General features: G+C 58.8%; 1 protein-coding gene across 1 annotated transcript in view; it reads right to left on the bottom strand.

Annotated features, from left to right (window-relative positions):
* LOC144284187 (uncharacterized) overlaps nt 1-22867 on the bottom strand; it is a 159134-nt gene that overhangs the window by 36562 nt on the left and 99705 nt on the right. The gene's annotated exons all lie outside the window — the stretch shown is intronic.

Raw genomic sequence — 22867 nt, 5'->3', positions numbered from 1 at the left:
AAGGCAAAGCAGAGAAAATGAGTGAAAGTATCAGTGACGGTGACAAAACAGGAGACACCTAACTCTGGGAAACAAACAAGGGGTAGTGGAAGGGGAAGTGGGTGGAGGGGGTGGGGGACTGGGTGATGGGCAATGAGGGGGGCTCTTGGCGGGATGAGCACTGGGTGTTGCGCTATATGTGGACAAACTGAACTCCAATAAAAAATTAAAAAATCAAAAAAAGAAAACGGGCCCTTTATGTAAAATAAGCAAACATTTAACTGATGTATTCAGTAGGTCCAATAAATGGAAATGTATGACACTGAAAAAAAAGAAAAAACAAAACCAGGTAAATCTTCAGGGTTCTAAAGAATGTCATTGTTTTTCTTTTTTTAAATTTTTAAATTTTTTTTTTTTTAATTTTATTTATTTATGATAGTCACATAGAGAGAGAGAGAGAGAGAGGCAGAGACATAGGCAGAGGGAGAAGCAGGCTCCATGCACCGGGAGCCTGACGTGGGATTCGATCCGGGGTCTCCAGGATCGCGCCCTGGGCCAAAGGCAGGCGCCAAACCGCTGCGCCACCCAGGGATCCCTGTCATTGTTTTTCAAAAGATATCTGAATGATATAAACAGGAACACCGCAAGTACAGAAGGAAAAGCTGCCGGAGGCACCGATATGAACAATTTCCCTACTACATTAAATGCCGTAGATCATTATGAGAAAGATTTAAATGCATCAGTAAATAAGAATCTTTAAGTCTTGGACACAGTTATTTTTTTAACATAAGCAAATAGGCAATAAGGTATTTCAAATGTGAAAAAGTACCTGTACCCACGGCCACCCTGGAGGAAGAGCACGCCAAGGGGCATGCTATCGGGATCCCCCACATGACGGAGCAGCCACCTGCCTCAGGGGAGCAACCGACTTTGGGCACTGAGCAACATCCTAAATGAAATCAAGAGCCCGCCAGAGCTACTACACTGGGGCGAGCTGAAGCTTATGGGCCTGAGCAGTTCGAGCCGGGCATGGCAGTTGGTGCTGAGTGCTTGGCCCGAGCCGAGATGCCAGCTGCGGAGGCCAAGCCAATGCACGAGGTGGTCACGCCTCTGATTCACTCTCCCGACAAAGAGGACCCACCTGCAATCTTGGCCACCCTTGTGGACATCATGTCCCGGCGCATGCTATCAGGGTCTGCCACATGCCGGAGCGGCCACCCAGCTCAGTGGAGCAACTAGTGTCTGCCCCTGTGCAATATCCTGAACCACCTCAACAACCGGCCCCAGCTCCTACCTCGGGGCCTGCTAAAGCTTCAGAGCCAGAGGTGATCGAGCTGGTCACGGCTCGAGCCGAGAAGCCAGCTGCTGAGACCAAACCAATGCACGTGGTGGTAACACCTCTGACTCACTGTTCCGACATGCAAGAGCTACCTGTACCCGTGGCCACCCTGGAGGAAGAGCACGCCCAGGTGCATGCTATCGGGTTCCCGCACATGCCGGAGCAGCCACCTGCCTCAGTGGAGCGAACGACTCTGGCCACTGAGCTACCTCCTGAACCAAAACAAGAGCCCGCCACAGAGACTACAGTGAGGCCAGCTGAAGCTTCTGGAGATGGAATACTTCCAAACTCGTTCTATGAGGCCAGTATCACCTGAAGTCCAGAAGCAAAGACCCCACCCCACCAAAAAGGAGAGTTATAGACCGATGTCCCCGATGAACACGGATGCAAAGATTCTAAACAAGATACCAGTGAATAGCTTCCAACGGTACATTGAGAAGTTACTCACCGTGACCAGGTGGCATTTATCCCTGGGACGCAAGGCTGGTTCAACACTAGGCAAACACTCCGTGTGACTCATCAGATCTGCAAGAGAAAAAACAAGAACCAGATGATCCTCTCAATATATGCAGAGAAAGCATTTGACAAAATACGGCATCCATTCCTGATCCAACGCTTCAGAGTACAGGGATAGAGGGAACGTTCCCCAGCATCTGCAAAGCCATCTACGACAAGCCCCTGGCAAATTATCATTCCCAAGGGGCAAACGCTGGGAGGCTTTCCCCGAAAAAGATCAGGAACGAGACAGGGATGTCCACTCTCACCAAGGCTACTCAACATACTGCTAGACGTCACGGCCTCAGCAATCAAGCGACAGAAAGAAATAAAAGGCTCAAATCGGCAAAGAAGTAGTCAAACTCTCCCTCTTCGCTGATGACATGATACCGTACCTGGAAAACCCAAAAGACTCCACCCCAAGATTGCTAGAACTCCTACAGCAAATTTGGCAGCGTGGCAGGATACCCAATCAATGCCCAGAAATCCCTGGCCTCTCCATACGCCAACGATGAGACTGAAGAAAGAGAAATGAAGGAGTCGGTCCCAGTGACAATTGCACCCAAAAGCATGAGATACCTAGCAATACACCTAACCAGAGAGATAAAGGATCTCTACCCGAAAAACCACGGAAGACGTCTGAAAGAAATTGAGGAAGACACAAAGAGATGGAAAACCATTCCATGCTCCTGGATTGGAACAATTCATATATATTGGGAAAATGTCCACGTGACCCAGGGCAATTTACACATGGAACGCGATCCCTATCATCAGAAATACCACGGGCTCTCTTCAGAGAGCTGGAACAAATCATCGGAAGATTCGTGTGAAATCATCAGAAAAGAACCGAAACGCCCAGGGCAATATGAGAAAAGAAAACCACAGCTGGCGGCATCACAATGCCGGACTTCAGGCTGTGCTACAAAGCTGTGCTCATCAAGACAGTGTGGTACTGGCACAAAAACAGACACACAGATCAATGGGACAGAAGAGACAAATCCAGAAGTGGACCCTCAACTCGACCGTCAAGACCGTACATTCGACCAAGCAGGAAAGACCATCTGCTGGAAAAAAGACAGTCTCTTCACTAAAGGCTGCTGGGCACGTTGGACAGCCACACGCAGAGGAATGAAACTGGACCATCCTCTCACACCTCCGGACACAAAGAGAAAGTCAAAATGGATGGAAGATCTAAATGGGAGACAAGATTCCATCAAACTCCTAGGGGAGAACACAGGCAACAACACCCTCCTTGAACTGGGCCACAGCAACTTCTTGCAAGATACATCCATGAAGGCCAGGGAAACAGAGCCAAAACGAATCACTGGGACTCGTCAATATGAGAAGCTTCCACAGAGCAAAAGAAACGCTCAAGAAAACTAAAAGACAAACCTCCAGAATGGAAGAAGATATGTGCAAATGACCCGTCCGATACAGGGCCAGTTATCCAAGGTCTCTAAAGAACTTATTCAACTCGGGATCCCTGGGTGGTGCAGCGGTTTAACGCCTGCCTTTGGCCCAGGGCGTGATCCTGGAGACCCGGGATCGAATCCCACGTCGGGCTCCCGGTGCATGGAGCCTGCTTCTCCCTCTGCCTGTGTCTCTGCCTCTCTCTCTCTCTCTCTGTGTGACTATCATAAATAAATAAAAATTAAAAAAAAAAAAAAAAAAGAACTTATTCAACTCAACAGCAGAGAAACCAAGAGTGCCACCCTGAAATGGGCAAAGAACATGAACAGAAACGTCACACAGGAAGACATAGACGTGGACAACAAGCACACGAGACGATGCTCTGCATCGCCGGCCGGCAGGGAAATACAGAGCAAAAGCACAAGGAGATACCACCTCACACCCGTGAGAATGGGGAACAAGAACCAGACAGGACACAACAAATGTTGGAGAGGATGTGGAGAAAGGGGAATGCTTTCAAAATTCAAAAGTTTCAGAAATCGCCATACTCACCTGATAGGGACCAAGGCGGGGGGGGGGGGGGGCGTGCTCCCTGGAGCCTGGGGAGCTTGGAAATGGGGGAAGGGGGGAAGTGGGGCAGAGGCTGAAGGGGGAAGGGGAGAAGGGGGACAGGGGCGGGGGGGGGAGGGGAGTAGGGGGGAGGAGGAAGAGCCAAGGGCCATGGGGGTGCTCCTGGGGCTCAGCCACCCAGGCCCTCAAGCCACCGCCCCAAGGCCGTGCCCTGACGCTGGACGGTGCCTGCATCCAAACCCCTCTGAGCGTACGCGGATGGACTCGGCACCCTCCCTGAGCCCCGGTGGAGGGGCCCCGCACCCTCTCTGAGCCGCCCGGAGGAGACCTGACCCGTAGGAGGCCCCACAACCAGCCCCTCCGGGAACAGGTCCCACTACTCCTTCCCTGCGCAGCCCTTTGTCTCTCGGTCTCTCCCTCCCTGTCTCTCGGTCTCACTCCGTCTCTGTCTCTCCCACGCTGTCTAGATCTCACCCTCCTTGTCTCTGTGTCTCCCTCTCTGTGTCTCGGTCTCTCCCTCCCAGTCTCTCGGCGTCTCCCTACCTGATTCCCTGCCTCTCCCTCCCTGTCTTTCTGTCTCTCCCTCACCGTCTCTGTCTCTCCGTCCCTGTCTCTCTGACTCTCCTTCCCTGTGTCTGTGTCTGTCTCTCCCCGCCACCCCATCTCGGTCTGTCCCCGGCCCCCCCCCCCCGACTCCTTCTCTCCCTCCCTGTCTCTGACTCTTGCTCCCTGTCTCACCGGCTCTCCCTACCTGTGTCTCTGTGTCTCTTTGCGTCTCTTTCTCTCCGCCAGATGATCAAACCATAAACCCACCGATGCTGGAAGCCCAAAATCCGTGAGGAAAACCTCATGGAGGCACATCACAGTCAAACTGCTTGAAGCCGGCGATGAAGAGAAAATCTTAAAAGCAGTCAGAGGAAGCAGACATCTTCCCCGTTGCGTACGGAGGACCAGAGCGGCCTCCTTGGACAGCACGACCCGATGGCCCACGGTCCTGTAAGGAACGGGTGAAAAGAATTTCCAAAGATAAAGGCAAAACGAAGACCCTTCTCAGAAACACAGAGACGGCGCGGATTCCTCGCCGGCTGGCTGCCCTCCTCCCTGCGGAGCACCCACACGCAGAGCCGCGGGCGACCCGCACAGGCTGGACCCCACCTTCCCTCTTCTAAAGGGAACGGCTCGTTTGCCCAAACGTAAATGGCAACGATGCAGAACAGAGTTTATAACACCAAGTGAAACACGCACAGCAGCAACCTCACACAGGCCAGGAAGGGAGGCGCGTGAGGAGGCGCGTCCGCGAGATCCTCGGACGACGTCCAGGAACCTGCCGCAGACCCCGGAGCAGCCAGCCCAGTGCCGGAGCCAACGGTGCACACTCATGAGCCAACAGAGGTGCAAGGGCAGAGTCACAGAACGCGCCCCCTACACCCACAGAATGGCAGGAAAAGCAAAACCACGACACAGAACAGATGGGACAAACCAAACCCGGGCCGACGGCAAAGCACAGCAAACGCGGAAAGTCAGATTCAAGGGAGAAAAGACAAACCCAGCCCGTTAGAGAAAAAGACATGAAGCCCTTGGGGGAAGGGAAAGGAAAGGGGGATGGAAAAGACATGCTTCCCGACAATAATCAAAGGAAAGCTGGAATGGCTATGGCTATGCTCACACAGCACGTTAGGGCTCCAGGGAACGATGGTCACTTCTTCATGAAAATAGAGTTAATTAGGGGAGCGTGGGTGGCTCAGTAGGTTGGTTTTAGCTCTCCCTCTGCTCCTCTCCTGGCTCACACACACACACACGCTCTGTCTCTAAACAAACAGAATGGGACTGCTGGGTGGCTCAGTGGTTGAGCGCCTGCCTTCGGCCCAGAGTGTGATCCCGTGTCCCGGGATCGAGTCCCACGTCCGGCTCCCTGCATGGAGCCTGCTTCTCCCTCTGCCTGTGTCTCTGCCTCTCTCTCTGTGTCTCTCACGAATCAAGAACATCTTAAAAAAGTTAATTCATCAAGAGGACCTAAGAACCCTAAATGTTATAAATCAAGCAGCAGAGCTTGAGAACACAGGGAGCAGACAGATCTCTAAGTATGTCGCAGACTCAATACCCCTCGATCAGGAACTGAGAAACCCGGGAGCCAGGACGTAAGTAATGACGCAGGGGAAGAACGTGAGCAGCCCGTCCCCAGCCAGCCTCAGCGTGTGTACACAACACCCCAGAACACAAGGATGGCACGGAAGCACAGTGCATCTTGTTGCTCAGTTCCTGAGGAGACCGCGTTCTGAACCGTGTACTTAAGAGGACTCAAATTTTTGATAAAATGTGTTCTCTGACCACAACAGAATTAAATGTGAAGTCAAAATCAGAAAGACCTTTGAAAAAATCCCTCAAAAAACATATCTCTAAATAAGCCATGGGTGTAACCAAAATTAAAAGGGAAATTAGAAAGCATCTTTAACCGACGGGAAACGAGGACACAGTGTCGCAGCAACGCGGGGATGCCACCTTAGCCAGACACCCGCCTGGTGTGCGGCACCAACTCTTCACGTTAGGAGGGAAAAGATCCCGATCAGCAGTCTCAGCTTCCATCTTCCCAAACTACAAAAACAAGAGTTAAGAGAAAAACAAGGAAACCACAAGAATCACAATAATAAAAAATCAGAGGAAAAACAATAAAACAGAAATCAATGAAACCAAAGGCAAACTCTTTACAAAAATTGATCACATTGATAAACGTGCAGCCAGAATGGTGGGGGAGAGAGGGAAGACGCAAATTATCACAGTCAGAAAAGGAGGAGGTGATGTCACGGCTGCTTCTGCAAATATTAGAAAGCTAACAGGGAAATACCATAAATACCTTTATTCTAACAATCTCGGTGACTCAGCTCACGTGGACAGATTCCTCGAAAGACTAAGAAACACAAAGCTCACTCCGATATATGTGCATATGCATATCGTATATGGAATATCACAGACATATAAAAAACCCGAATCTAGGGAACCCTGGGTGGCTCCGCAGTTTAGCGCCTGACTTCGGCCCAGGGCATGATCCTGGAGGCCCGGGATTGAATCCCGCGTCGGGCTCCCTGCAGGGAGCCTGCTTCTCCCTCTGCCTGTGTCTCTGCCTCTCTCTCTCTCTCTGTGTCTCTCATGAATGAATAAATAAAATCTTTTTTAAAAAAGCCCTGATTTTATAGATATATATATATAATAGCCCTATTTTTAAAAATTGAACCTGTACATAAAAACTTCCAGGGGCGCCTGGGCAGCTCAGTCAGTTAAGCGTCTGCCTTCCACTCAGGTCGTGATCTCAGGGTGCTGGGAGGGAGCCCCCAGTTGGGTTCCCCACTCAGTGGGGAGCCTGCTTCTCCCTTTCCAGCCTACTTGTGCTCTCTCGTGCTCTGTCTCTCTCTCTCTCTCAAATACATAAATTTTCTTAAGAATTGTTTAAAAGTTTCAGAAAGAAAATCTCCAGAAAGTGGAACAGGAGGAAACATGCCCAAACTCTTCCAGGAGACCAGCCTGACCAAGATTCCACATGAAGACGACATGAGGAAAGAAAGCCACAGAACAGCATCCTGCAGAACCATAACAGGAAGACATCTAAAACAAATTTTAGCCCACATGCACATACTCACACATGGACACCTGCACACAGATACGTGAACAAGCGTGTCCATACGCATGTGTATGTGCACAACTGCATACGCACACACTCTCATGCACGTATGCAATGCACTCGCGGATATCCATACACACGTGCGTGCCCCCCCCCCCCACACACAGCTACATGGACGTGTCCCACCATGTCCCACTGCTGCCCACACAATCACGTGTCCTAGTGAAAGAGCCAAGTAGTGAATAAAAAGGGACACATCTTATACACCAGCAAACCTGACAACCTAGAAGAAATGAATAAATCCCTACAAACACTCAACCTACCAAGACCGAATCATAAAGAAACAGAAAATCTGCAGACATTTCTAGTACGGAGACTGAAGCAGTGATCAAAAGCCCCCAACACAGAAAAGCCCAGGACCGGATGGCTTCACTAGTGACCTCTAACAAACGTTTGAAGAAGATCACCAATACTTCTTAAGCTCTAAGAAAGCTCCCAAATTCACTCTATGGGGCCAGCATTACCCTGAACCCAAAACCACTGGACCTGACCAGAAAAGACGAGGATCTTTTACTAATACCAATACCCCCAATGATCACAGATGCAGAAATCCCCCCAACCAAACATGAGCAAGCCACTTCCAACAGTACATTCAAGGGATTGGACACCACAACCAAGTGGGATTTGTTCCCAGGATGCTAGGGTGGTTCGATATCCACAAATCGATCGATGTGATGCATCGCATTAACCGAAGAAAGGGTAGAAATACATGATCGTCTCAGCACATGCAGAACAAGCATTTGACAGGACGCAACATCCCTTCAGGATAAAGCCTCCCCACACGGCAGGTGCAGAGGACACGTTTCTCGACACAGTGAGGGCCAGGGATACCAAGCCCACGGCACACATCGGCCCCGACAGTGAGAACAGGAGAGCTTCCCCTGTAGGGTCAGGAGTGGACAGGGAGGCCACTCCCATCCAACAGCATAAGTCCCAGCCTCAGCAACAGGGCACGGAAAGAAAATCACACACTATCTCTCTCTGCAAATGGCTTAATATCTACAGAAAACCCTAAAGATGCCACCAAGAACTCGTCAGAACTAATACCTGAATTCAGCAAATTTTCAGGATGTGAAATTAACACGCAGAAATCTGTGGTGTTTCTGCACACAAACAATGAATGCTCGGAAAAGCGGAGAAAATGATGGTATTTACAACTGCATCAAAGGGAATAAAATACCCAGGAATAAATTCAATGAACAAAAACAGGAAGGCAAGTCTGATGACTTGAGAGGTGTTTGGAACATGTCCTGTCCCCAGAGCAGGCCCAGCAGATGTCCACCGCGTGAGCCCCGACTGGGGTGCCGATGCAAAGGGATGGTGACTCTTTTTTAAAAAAAAAATTTAAGAAGAAAAATAAATGATAGAAAATCTGGACAAAGATTAGCAACGATACAGAGCACTCAAGAAGACCATCAGCCAACAGTTATGTCAACAACAAGTATAAAACACCTCGCCCAAGAAGTGCAGAAAACACGTTGTCTTCAAGCACCCACAGAACTCACACCAAGACAGGCCATATCCTGGGCCATGACACGAACTTCAGCGTATTCACAAGAATTCAAATTCTAGAGCATGGTCTTTGAAAATCACGGACTCAAACTAAAAATCGGTAGCAGAAAACAGCAGAAAAATCTCCAAGTATTGAGAAACTAAGCAAAACGATTCTAAGCAATCCAGGAGTTGAAAGGAGATGTCAAAGGAAAGTTTTAAAAATACACAGAACCGAATGAAAGTGAGAATACCACACACCAGTATCGGTGGCGCGCAGCTCTGAAAGGGAAATTTATGAGACTATTTGCTCATACTAAAAAAGAGAAAGTTGTCAAATAATCTAAGCTTCCATTTAAATACTCTGGACAAAGAAGAACAAAGTAAAGCAAATTTAGAGGAGGGAATATCATAATAAATACAAGAAAAAATCAAAGAAACTGAAAACGGGAAAAATAAAAACCCAAAATCAATGAAACAAAAATGTGATCCTTTAAATACAGCAAATAAAATATGCAAACCTCTAGCAAAATGAGTGAGAGAGACTGATATGACATAATTAACAAAATCAGGAAGGAAACGTTATCATTACAGACCCTGCAGAAACCGAAAAGATAAAGGGAACAGTAGTAACACTTCACACATGAATTTGACCATTTCAAAGATACGGACAAGCTTCTCAACAAAGCACAAGCCACTACAACTCACGCAGTAAGATATAAATACTGTGAATAAAACATCTGAATAGTTCTGCAACCTATTAAGTAAACTGAATTCTTAATTGTAAAATTCATATACCAATAAAAAATAAAAAAATAAAAAAATAAAATTCATATAGAAGAAATCTCCAGATCCTGATGATTTTACTAGATATGCCTGCCAAGCACTGAAGAAAATTTAACACCAATTCTACCTAAAATTTTCCAGAAAATATCAGCCTTAGCAAGACTTTTCTAGATATGTCTCCTCATGTGAGTGAAGCAAAGCAAAAATAAATTATTGGGGCTGTACCAAATAAAAAGCTTTTACGCGGCAAAGGAAATAATTAACAAAATGAAAAAGAAATGAAACCTACTGAATGGGAGAAGGTATCTGCAAATGGTAGATTCAATAAGCGGTTAGTATCCAAGATATATAAAGAACCCAGACAACTCCACTTCGGAAACCCAAATTATGCAATTAAAGAACGGGCAGAAAATCTGAATATGCATTTCTCTAAAAAAGACATCCAGATGGCCAACAGGTGCATGAAAAGATGCTCAACGTCATTAATCACCTGGGGAATGCGAATCAAAACCACAATGAGATACCACCTTACCCCAAGGGAACACCCCCCAACTCCTGATATAAAGTCAGTATTATCTGATACCAAAACTGGATCAAGACAAAAAGTAAACTTTGTCAGGGAGATCCCCGGGTGGCCCAGCGGTTTAGCGCCTGCCTTCGGCCCAGGGCGTGACCCTGGAGACCCGGGATCGAGTCCCCCGTCGGGCTCCCTGCATGGAGCCTGCTTCTCCCTCTGCCTGGGTCTCTGCCTCTTTCTCTCTCTCATGACTAAATAAATAAGATTTAAGAAAAAAAAAAGAAAAAGAAGACTTTGTCAGCTCTGCTTCCACGGTGTCCAGGCAATCATGGGGATGACAACACACGGGGTAGCGGCAGCCCCTGCAGAGCCCCACACGTGGCACATGGATGCACCAAGGCGTCCAGACAAAACCCGCTCCCCGCTCAGCGCCAGGAAGGGCCTGGGGGTGACCGCCCAGGAGCACAGCGCCGGGAGCCGGGGCCACTCCCCACGCGTGTGCGACCTGCACGTCGGCGACTCTGGAGAGTCACCCTGCGCCCACATCCCCGGGACAAGCGGGAGCGGGAATGGCGCCTTCCCCGGACGCCCACACGGCTCAGGGGTGACCACGGGCCCGGAGACGACGGTCACTGCTAAGTCAACATTTGGGTGGCCACGGGCTTTCCGAGCCCTCTATTTGCTTCTCGAACCAGTTTCGATCCCGGAAACTGTGCGGGAACTGGTGCATCTCGGAGTTTTCAAATCTCCTGCTAGTGACGAATCCTGAGTGTTTCCCTTGTGTCTGCTTTTAGCACGGCTCTATCTGCCGCCGAGCCTTCCGTCCCTAACACCCGCTCTATGCCCATTCTTTCTTCTTGATCAGCTGCTCTAAGGCTTTCCCGTTTCGAAGACCTAAGCTTGGACGTCTTTGTTCTGGAAGCGAAAGACCCTCCAAGTCCCTTTGGAGTATCTGACCCCCGGGCCCGCAAGCCCTCGCCGTGTGCCAAGCCTACTCCCGTGTGACAGACCCGACCCCCAGGCCCCAACAGAGAAGACATGGCAGGTCAAAGTCCGGACTCGCCCGCTCTGGGCCAGCCAGAGATGCATGGACGTGACCCTCACCCTCCTGTTCCAAAAGCACCGTGTGAACCACCAAGAGAAATGACGGAAATGTCTGAAATATGGAACTATTGAGTTTTAACACCAGGAGAAGCAAGGCGAGAGAAACACACGTGGGGACACGGGGACCACCCCGGAGGAGACACCGGCCTCTCCACGGTGAGCGGCCCTTTGGCACCCACGGGGCCAGAGCGTGGGCCAGGAGGGGTCAAACACATACGCCACAAAGAAATACGAAGGGCAACCGTGTGGAGAGGCCGTCCCGCGTCAGTGAGGGCCAGGAGGCGCAGCACGGCCCGCCAGGGAGTGGAGGATGGACAAAGAAGACCAGACTCCTCTCCGGGACGCACGCCGGGCCCCCGACCACCAGGCCCGCCTCAGCCGGCCCCCCATGGACTGGCGGGCCCCGGGGCCCCGCTCAGAGGCCACCGCTACCGGAGCCACGCGCGATCCCGGATAACTTCGAAGGAGAACGTGGAACATGGCGTAACCGGGAGACCCCCCCGGAGCCGGGGCGAGGCGCGAAGTCGCACCTGCTCTCCCGACAACACAGCTGAGGCCTGCTCCCAGGCGATGAACCAGGATGAACTCCTCCTCGGAGGAGTCACGTTTTCAAAACACGGCGTCTAAACGTCGGGGCCGAGAACACAAAGTCCCGCGCGCACGCCGGGGAGGAAGGCACAGCGGCCTCAAGCTACATTCAAAGCACCAGTGGATCCGTCCGTGGGAAAATGCAGAAAATCTAAATATCCGGACCCAGAGTGACAACACGGTAACAGCAGTCACCGGGCTGACGGGTCGGGGTGACATCTGCCGTCTTGCAGAGTTGCTGCGCCCACACGCCGGCCCTGAGCCTCCCGGTGTCTGGGCTCCCCCCTCTGTGGGATGAGCCCTTGCTGGCGGAGCTGACACGAGCACGCAGAGTGGCCCCGTGACGGCAGGAGTGCGTGTGACCGCTCGCCCCTGGGGCCGGGGCCGGGGGTGCGGTTAGAGCGCAGGCCTGGGAGTCTGCATGCACGTGCGGTCCACGCCGCGGCCACCACTGCAGCATCGCTCGCGGCCGACCCCAAGCTCGGGGGCCCAACAGGCCCAGAGCCTCACGTGGTCGTCGGGAAAGGCAGCCACGGGAAGAGAAGAGATGAAGACAGACACACGCCGAGCACGGAAAGAAAGACATCCGAAAGGAAACGCAGAGGAGATGGAAGACAGGAGGAAGAGCGAAGGGAAACTCAGAAGAGGAAGACGCAGCGGCGGCCCCCAAACGTCGCTTCTTCAAGGATGTCGGGGAGGCATCCAAGGGGGGTCCCCGCGCTGCGCGTGCAAGCGTCTCAAAAACGGCCAAGAGACCCTCAGTTGGCGGGGCTGATGTCGCAGGAGACGCTCAGGGACCAGCCCCGGGGACTCCGGATCGTACGCACGTGTGTGCCTGCATGCACACACACACTCAGCCACACACTCGTCTGCACACATGCGCACACTCACGCTCACATCCACACACGCATCCACACGCATCCACACATGTGCAGTTACGCACACATCCACGCATATATGCACACACCCGACGTTTGCGTGCATATGTTCACGTATCCCCACATACATGTACGCACATGCACACACTCACGTACAGACACTGGCATGCACAGAGTCCACACGAATGCAAATCCACACGCGTAGACACACACAGACATGGACACTTGCACACATGCTCCACATAGACACATACACGTGTGTACAGACACACATGCACACGTTTCCGCACATGTGGCACACACACACGCACCCCCTGACGGGGATGAGCCCGGGGACTCCGGGCAGTGCACACCGGTCCGGCTCGCCGTCTGGGTGGGGGTGGGTGGTCCCGCGGCCCCAGCAGGCTGTGGCAGGGGCCGGGCAGGGGGCCCCCCAGGTTCACAGCCGAGCTGCTGGCCAGGGTTACCGTGACGACCACTGTCATGGGGACACCCTCAGGTCTGCGGAGCTTTAGCCTCTGGCCGGCGGGTCAGGGCCCACCACACCTGCGCCAGGGCCGGTCAGGACCTGCCTCACCACCCCCCCACCACCCCGGCTCCAAGGGAGTGGATTCCAGATGGATCCCACCCAACCTCCCCCCCACAGGTGAAACCCCCGCCCTCCGTGCCGGCCTTGGAGCAGTTCAGCCCCTGCAGGGCAACAAACCCACGGGGCAAGCTCTGCAGCTCGCCCTGCCCTCTCCCAGCCCTACAGTGTCACCTGGGCACACCGTCTGACCAATGGGGAGACTGACGCTGGGGCCACAGAAGGTGGCAGGTCCTCCCCCTCCAAGTCTACGGAGTCCCCACTGCCGTTGCCCTGTCTCCTCTTCCTGAGGCCCCTGAGCACCTCCACCCCGAGCTCCGTGCTCCCCGCTGGGTGCTCCCGGCCCTGCACCCCGGGCCCACACTCCGCTGTCTGCACCCCCCACCCGGCCCCATGCCCCCAGCTGTGCTCCCCACCCCGTGTCCCCCGCTGGCCGCGTGCCCCTGCAGGTGAGAGCCCCCCGCGCCCACCTGCTTCTCGTTCTCGTCCTCCAGCCTCAGCCGGTCTTCAGTGTAGCTGCGGGCCTGCAGGAAGGCTTTGCTTTGGGAGCGCTCGGCCAGGACCCTCACGAAGACCCCGTACGTGTTCACGCTGAGGAAAAGCAGGGCGTTGGCTCCGAGCTGGAAGGGAGAGAGCACAGGGCACCTTACGCGGGGGACGCGAGCTCGGCGGGGCTCCTCAGCCTCCACACCCAGCCCGCGTCCCCACCGCACTGCCCAGGTGGCCGCGGGTGCCGGCGAGGCTGCTTCCCGGACCAGGAGCCGGGGCGGCTGTGCACCCTTCGTCCCGAGTGGGCCGCCTCATGCGGTGGCAGCACAGCACGCAGGGAGCTCTCTGACCCCGGAGCCAGGCTCACCTGCCGAGCTCTCCTCCCGGCACCTGGACGGCGCCTCCTACACACCACGTAGCCAGAAAACCGCTGTCCCGCGAGGGTCCCCGGGAGCCGCCCGAGTCCCCATGTGACCCACTCCCTGCCCTGTGACCGGCCCGGCCGTGCTGCTGCAACCCTGGTCATCTCCAGTCCCGGGAGCCCACCGCTGCGCCCTCGCTGGAGCGCTCCTAGCCTGAAGCAGGCTCACGGCACCGGGGAGGTGCTTCTGTGGGGCCTGCAGCAGCCTCCCACCGGGCCCGGGGGCAGCAGGGGCGGCGCAGCCGTCGGGGGCCCGTGCCGCGTCCTGGGGCGTCCGCTCAGGCCACCTGCTCAGCCGGGGCTCAGCTCGTGCCAGTTGTTCCTGAAGCCACGAGTCGGGGGTGGTGGGCAGCGCGGGTGCGAGAGGCCACAGACGGGGTTCTGCAAGGTCAAGGTGCTCCTTCACGTGCCCCAGGCGCCGTCGTGGGCGCCTTTCCACCCCCCCACACGCTGACAGGTCCCCGCGCGGAGCACACGTCTTTCCCAGGCCGACACACGACCCGTCTGGCCTCCCCATGCCCCCGCCCAGCTACGACCACGCGTTTGGCAGCAAGGGGACTGGCGAGCCACGCGCCCCCCCAGCCCAGCGCCCCACAGCCCCCACGCGGGCACCCCGCTCAGAGGCACAGAGTGGGAGGTCGGGACCCCATGCGCTGCCCTGCCCTGGGCCAGAGGCGGGACACGGGCCAGCAGGAGGCCGTCGGGCCAGGGGAGAAGCGGACAGCAGAGCGGCAGGGCCCGGTTACCGCCCTACACGCACCTCATCACTCCTTCCTTCCCTCCTGCCTCGACGATCCACCAGGGAAACTGAGGCCCCCTGGCCGGTCAGCCCCGTGAGCGCTGGTGAAGCTGCCTGCGTGCAGGAGGAATCCGTGTCCAGTGGGCCGGCGGGGGTGCTCCTCTGCCTGGCGCTCTGCATGTACCCGGCCCGGGGCCTCCCCGCACCCCCACCTGCCAGCCGGTGCTCCCCTCCCTCCTGGCATTGCCCACGCCCTGTGGTCGGGCACAGCCCTCCCCAGCTGGCAGCAGGGCACCCTTAGCGTCGGCCACCAAACCAGCCACCGGTGATGGGGGCGATGCCTGGAGGTCACCTGCTGGACAGGTGTGACCGGGGGTGGGGGGAGTTCGCATGGGGAACTGCGGGGGGTGGGAGACACCCCACCTGGGGCTGGGGCAGGGCCTATCGGGGTCCAGATGAGCACTCCAAGACCCACAGGTTGACAGGGCCACAGGGCAGGGGGGCAGGAGCCACAGGGCCGGCCAGTGAGGGCCCGGCGTAATCTGCTGCCTCTCTCGTCCGGCCTCTGGGTCCCCGCCAGGAGGCCGGCCTGTGGAGGAGGGCGCCCTGAAACCCTGCTCGCTCGTGCCAGCGCCCTCCCCCCGAGAGGAAACCCAGCCCTCGCGGCCGCCCCATCCCGCTGCCCACTCGGGCCCCCGGCGCTGCCCTCCTCGTTGCTCCACAGCCACGTCAGAGCAGCCATGCCCACTGCTGCCCCACCTGGCACCTGGTGCAGGGAGTCCCAGGGAGTGAGACCCCTGCCCTGGCCGCTTTCGGGCCACTGCCCCAGTCACCACCTGCAGAGCGGTAGCATCTGGCTGCACAATTACACGGGTTCCCGGCAGGTGACTGGTCCTCGCTGCCCCCGCCGTCATTGCCACCGACGGACACAGCAGCGCTCAGGACGTGAGACCCCGGGCTGAAGGGACTGCTGCACACTCTGCAGCCCTGAGCTTCTGGCCCCGAAGACCTGCCCCATGCCCCCGGCCTCCTGTACCTGCCCCACACCCCCGGCCTCCTGTACCTGCCCCACAGCCCAGGCCTCCTGTACCTGCCCCACACCCCGGCCTCCTGCACCTGCCCCACACCCCCGGCCTCCTGTACCTGCCCCACGCCCCCGGCCACCTGTACCTGCCCCACGCCTCCGGCCTCCTGTACCTGCCCCACACCCCGGCCTCCTGTATCTGCCCCCCACCCCCGGCCTCCCGGACCTGCGCCCCACCCCCGGCCTCCTGTATCTGCCCCCCACCCCCGGGCTCCTGTACCTGCCCCACGCCCCCGGCCTCCTGTACCTGCCCCACAGTCCCAGCCTCCTGTACCTGCCCCACACCCCCGGCCTCCTGTACCTGCCCCACAGCCCCGGCCTCCTGTACCTGCCCCACAGCCCCGGCCTCCTGTACCTGCCCCACAGTCCCAGCCTCCTGTACCTGCCCCACGCCCCCCGGCCTCCTGTACCTGCCCCACGCCCCCGGCCTCCTGTACCTGCCCCACGCCCGCGGCCTCAGCACACAGGCTCCTCAGGACTGCCCTGCCCTCCGCTTTCCCAAGCCCACACTGCTCTGGACACAGGGCCCTGTCAGGGCCTCGAGGCTACAGGTGTCCCGCCCTGGAAGCCCCACTCCATGTTCTCTCCTCCTCCCGCCTACCCCCTTCCCGCCGCTCTCCTACTCTGGGAGAAACACGCAGTCCACGTGACGGGCCCTGCTCGGTCCACTCCAGGGCTCGGGGTGCTCCTCGTGCGGCAGGAGAGTCCTGCACTCGCCCCTCCTCCCTCGGGGCCCGCACCTGCCACCCAGGCCACAGGACCCCCTCTGCCCTCCGGCTGGGACCCGCGGGCTCCGCTGCATCCCCCTCGGCAGCTGACACACCGACCTGCGGTTCTTCCTCTCGTCTGAGGACAACACGCTTCTCCGGGCCCCTGCTGTCCCAGCCCGCTCTGCACCGTCCAAAGGCAACACCCCGGGAAAGGCCCCCGCCTCCTCGGCTCCCCCAGCCCACCCACCCTCGCGGCGGCCCAGGCTCTGCCCAGGTCAGGTCCCAGCACCCAGCACCCCGCCCCTTGGGCCCATGCCCATGTCTGGGGCCTCTCCACCGACAGCACCACCCCACCTGCGTCCCCCGTGCCTCTGCACTCCACCTGGGACCCCACACCCGGGCCAAGGAGCCACACCTCCAGCCTGGCCCCGCCCCAGCCCGCTGCGCCCCTCCTGCCCCGCTCGGGACAGACCCCCGAAGGACCCCCGACCCCTCCCGCTGCTCCCCCCAGCAGACCCCTGAGCCTGGGATGAGCCTCTCCCAAAACGGGCACCCTGGTGTTTGCTGAATGAATAAGGAAGGGCACGTGGGTGGCAAGGGGTAGATGTGCGCCACCACCTGCTCCTTGCTGTCCCGGATGAGACCCCACGAGACGTTTCCCAGTCCTCACATCTGCGGTCAGGTGGGTGGGTGGGCAGGGACCCCAGCTGTCCCATGACCCACAGGACATACAGACGCAAGGCCTGGAGGCAGCCTGACGTCTCAAGTGACGAGCTTCTGGAGCATGCTGAGCCTGGGGGAAGGCCGGGGGGCACCACGGAGGTATGGGGACACGGCCTGCGCAGACGTGCATATGCGGACAAGGTCTCTGAGCCCCTGGAACGGCACTGGGGGAGGGGACAGGCCCGCGTCCCTCCCAGGCACTGTCTCCCGCAGGACTGCAAAGCCAAGGAGCCTCTGTGTCCACCCGCACCCCAACCCTGCCTACGTGGGCCGCAAGGACAATCCCAGAAGACCTCTAGGCCTGTGCCCGCTCGTCAGGGTCTGCCGGCGGCCCGAGGCCTCTCCTGGCTCCTGAAAGCACCAGCACCCCATGGCCCTTCCTCACTGGCGGGGGTCGGGCAGCGTCGGCGTGGAACTATCCCCAGTGCTCTTCCTGATACTCCTGATCCCCCGGGTCACAGGTGGGAGAAAATATGGTCCCTGTGCTCAGCCCACACCCCACCCGGGCTCCCCGCAACCCCGCCTGGCCTCCCTTACAAACGTGAGACGGAGCTCGGGCTGAGGAGCGTGGGCGGGCTCTCACAGCTGGTGCGTGAGCAGACTTGGGCCTGTGTGGTCTGGGCCCAGACCCCTCACTGCGCTCTCCCGCTGGGCCCTGCTTCCAGTGAATCCTCTGGACGATCACTGGCCGCGAAGTCAGAGGCCCGGGTTCAAATCCAGCTCTGCCCACTGCCAAGGGACCCCATGCAAATGGGACCACCACCCTCACCTGCAGGGTGCTGACGTGGGTAACACCCCGACGTCCCCCTCTCCCTGCCACTTCTCAGTGAGTGAAGAAACCAAGGAACTGCTCCACCACAAACACCATCTCCTTCCATAATCGGGGTGTCACCAGCCGGAATCAAATCTGTAGGCATACACCCCCCATTCAAAACATCCCTGCATCCATCCACCCACTCACCCAGCCATGGACTCATCCAGCCAGGGTCTTGCCTACCCGCCCACTCACCCAGCCACCCACTCACCCATCCATCCACCCACCCATCCACCCACTCACCCATCCACCCACTCACCCATGTAACCATCCACCCACCCATGCATCCACTCGCCCATCCATCCACTTCCCCATCCAATCCATCCATCCACGCATACATACATCATCTACCCACTCACCTATCCATATCATCCATCTATGCCCTCCCACCCATCCATCCCCATGCACCCAACCATCAACCCACCGACCCATCCATCCGCACCCACGCATCCACCCATGCACCTATCTATCCGCCATCCATCCTTGCATCCGTCCATCCACTCAAGCACAACAGGAGCAAGGCTTTGGATCTGTGTCCACTCCAGGATGGGCTGGCAGGGCCTCCTCGCCTCAGACGGGCCAGGTGGCTCCAGGAGTCCCGGGAACCTCAAAGGACAACAAGGGTGACGACTGAACATCGACGTCAAAGCACTTCTGGAGGGGACGACGCATGCGAGAGCTCTGGCTCGGAGGCACACGGGGCCCACCCCAGTCCACACGGCGCAGCCACGCACATCCGCTACAGAGAAGACCCCTCCGTCAGATAGAAGCTGAGGCCACAGTCAGGGGATGATCTGTCCAAGGCGAAGCTGAATTACGCAGAGTGGGAGCAGCGCAGAGCTCACCGCCCGCCCCTCGTGGGCACCACACCGACACCTGTGCGAAGCGTCCGGGGCCTGTGTGAAGCGGTGACGGACGTGGCTCAGGGGGAAGCCGCCCCTGGCCGGGGAGGCAGTGCCACTGTGAAGGACCAGACTGAAAGCCGTGAGCCAGGGCACCTGCCTGCTGCAGGAAAAGCAGCCACAGCGCTGCCACGTCTCCTGCCCTCGCACCTGACCGCAGAGGACCAGAAGCGTGCTCTTGTGCTGCCTCGGCTTCCAGGAAGCCCCATTCCTGCTCCCGGCACCTCCACTGAGCGCTTGGCTCATCAGCGGGGCACGCAGGCTGGAGGTGCAAGGGCCACACGCAAGGCCAGAGCGGCGGGGAAAGCCGCCCAGGGCGCCTCCTGCATGGCCGCGAGGCGCGGGAATGGGTTGAAGCAGACCCCTGCCCCGTGGACCTGGGCAGATGCCAGTGGGACAGGCATGGGGCGGGGGTGGGTGGGGGGTCACCTGGAGACGAGGATGTGTGGCTGGGCAGGCGCACGGCCCTCTGCCCCCGGGTGAGCAGCTAATCCCCGCCCCACAGCGGGCCCCAGGTCCTCACGCTGCCCTGGGGCTCCCGGACAGGGGCCTGGCGCCTTCCCCTTGCTGCTGCAGCACGGGCTCCCTGCCCCCGGGGTCACGCCCCGTCTGACGCACACCTACTCCAGAAGCCACGGGCTGCACCACGCACAGAGTGACGCCGGCCGTGCCGACCACAGGCATCACCTTGAACCTCACAACCACTGACAAGTTTTGAGACGGAGAACTCAACCATAGAACACGCTTTCAAAGCCAGAAGCCAGGGTTCGAGGCACGGCAGGAGGGCGGGCCGCCCCCAGGAGGCCGGGCAGGGGCAGCAGAGCCAGCACCCTGCCAGCCCGGAGCGGCGGGAGTGTCTGCAGACCCACTGGGGACACGGCGACCCGGGGATGCAGGGGGCCAGGCGCCACCGCGTCCAGATTGCGCGGAGCCTGAGGCACAGCCTGCCACCCCACGGCCCACACCTAGCGGCAGGATGCGGCTGTACAGAGGCTGGCACACAGCCCGAGCGCCCGCCCCAGGCCCCGCACAGCCACCTCCGGATCCAGGCACAGCCACTTGGGGTCCCACGGCTCCAGGGTGGCCAGGCTCATTGTCAGTGGGGGGCTGGCCTTGGCCTCACCCTCCCCTCATCCTCTGTCCAGGACAAGAGTAGAGGCTAGGAGGAGGGGGACCAGGCCCGAAGGTGAGGGGTACCCGGCGGTGGAAGAGGGACCGCCCAGAAGTGGGAGCAGGTGCTCTCGGGACAAGGGGACTGGGGATAAGGACCCAGCGGCAGGTTCTGGGGCGTCAGGAAGTGCAGAGGGCGCGGGACTACGCGAATGTAAGCCGGGTGTCCAGGCTCCTGAGCTTTAGTGAGGGGTCTACACGGCAGCAGAGGCCCTGGCCGTGGGCTGGGCATGAGGTCTGGAGAGGCTCAGCGTGGGTGGAGGGAGCTGGGGCCGGCACCCACCGGGAGGGGGGTGGGCTGCAGCTGCCGTGAGCTTCCCAGAGATGAAGGTGACCACAGGCTGCAGGGTCAGGGGTGGGAGAGGGGGAGGCGTCACTGGCCGAGGTCCCGCGCTGGGCCCCTTCCCAAGAGGCCCGGCCCCTGTGCCCACGGGGACGGGGACGGGCTGTTCGCACACGGGGAGAGGCGGCAAGGGCCGAGGTCACCAGGTGGGCTCTCAGGACAGGTGAGTGAGACGCCATCCGGATTGAAGGGCCGTGTCCGAGGGGAAGAGCCCAGCCCGGGGAGCCCCAGGCTGCTTCAGAAGGGGCCCCGGGTGCCGCCACGGACGACAGGGGCCACGCACATGACCAGCCCAGCCTCCCCGGGGGCCGCACTCGGGCTTTACAGTGGGGCGGGGACCCGGGAAGGAAGCTCCCAGATGGCCGCGTGCATTCTCAGAGGGGCCCCTCGGAAGGGGAAATGGAACACAGAAAATAACCCCAACTGGGAAGGAGCACCTCAAAGCTTTGCCGGCCGCTGCCCCCGCCCCGTGGTCACTCCCCCCACACCGTCTGGTCACCGTGCCCCACGTCCGTGGACTCCAGGAGGGCATCCCCGTCCCTCGGAGGCCGGGGCCGGCCCACGTCTCCAGGCTGACCTCTCCCCTGTCCCATCTCCCCATCGGGGCCCCGGGTGCGCACACACGTGCTCGTGCCCCCGCCAGGCCTGCAGCGTGCCGCTCTCCCTCGGGACGGCGCCTCCCACAGCGGCCTCAGCCTCAAGGGTGTCCCCCTGACCACTGGGCAGCCTCCTGACCCCAAGCCCGAAGCACCCCAAGATCCCCCTGTTCAGCACTCAAACCTCTGTGCGGAACACCCGGGTGCCATCCAGCCGCCCCCGCGCCGCCCAGCACACGGCACCGGCCTCCGCATCGGCAGCTCGGCCACCGCCGAAGAGGGGGAGCCCTGCCCACACACGAGAACCCCCACCTCACCGGGCGCACCCCCTGTGCCAAATCAACGCCCCGCCCGGGCCTCGCCAAGTCCCGTGTTTCTGGTCGGGGACCCCTGACGGCGCCCGCACTGGGACCCACCCAGTCCTGCCTGCGGGTGCGGGGTGCTCCCCGCGGGGTTCTGCCTTTCCCACGTTGCTCACGGACGTGTTTCCTAACGCGACCGCTTGCCACCCTCTCTGTGGTGGAATTAAGAAAAGCGTTCTGGGACGAGCATCCCCTGAAGGAGGAAAAGCGGAGAGGACAGGGACAGGTGTCGGGGCCGCCTCTGGCCCCAAGAAAGCGCCCTGCTGGCCGCGCTCCGGCGAGCTTCCGTAGCAAAAGCAAAACAATAAAGGGTTTCTTAACTACAGATTCAGGATGGGGGGGGGGGGGGCGGGGGCCTGTGAGCTTCTGCTGTCGGGTTTCCCACACGTGACGCTGAGGACCCCGGCCGTGGCCACCACCGTGAGCAGCCCGTGCCCAGGGGCCCGGCGAGCCACCGCGCCGTTTCCTGTGCACCCTGGTGGCTCTGCCGGGGCGGCTCCTGGCGTGAGGGCCTCCCTGCCCCGCTGCAGCTCCCGGGCCTCCACGCGTGTCCCCGCCGGGCCGTGGAATCGCAGCCGCCGACCGCAGCCCTGGGACGTCTCCAGGCCTCCGCGTACCTTCGGGCCGGTGCCAGCGAAGGCAGCCACAGAGGCGCTCTCCAGCCCCTGCCGGCAGCGCCCCCAGGCAGCGAGTCCCCGCAGCCCCCCGCGGCGCAGTCAGCCAGAGGGACGCCCCGGAGATCAGCAACACCTGCTTCCAAGTAAGGATCCGGACCTTCTGACGTGCACGGCCCGGACGCACGGTTCCCGGAGCCCCCTCGAGCGAGCGCGCGGTGCAGATGTGCGAGGCAGCCCCCGAAGAGCCCATGGTCACGCGGACACAGGGCCCTAGGGAGACTGCTGGGGGGCGGCCCCCCGAGGCCATGGGCGCCAGAGGGCCGGGGCAGGACGCAGGCCTGGCTGCCGGCCACGCTCTCCTCTCCCGGGCGTCGGGCCTCACGTCCGCACACTGGGGCACACGGTGCCAACCAAGAGGCTGGTCCGTGCCTCGGAGGTGGCCTCGCTCCTGGAGGCCGGGGTCCGCGTCACCTGAGGAGAC

The sequence above is a fragment of the Canis aureus genome, chromosome 15, assembly GCF_053574225.1.
Source record: "Canis aureus isolate CA01 chromosome 15, VMU_Caureus_v.1.0, whole genome shotgun sequence".
Classification (NCBI taxonomy): Eukaryota; Metazoa; Chordata; class Mammalia; order Carnivora; family Canidae; genus Canis; species Canis aureus.
The sequence above is the reverse complement of the archived record's forward strand: the minus strand, read 5'-3'. Positions and strand labels throughout refer to the sequence as shown.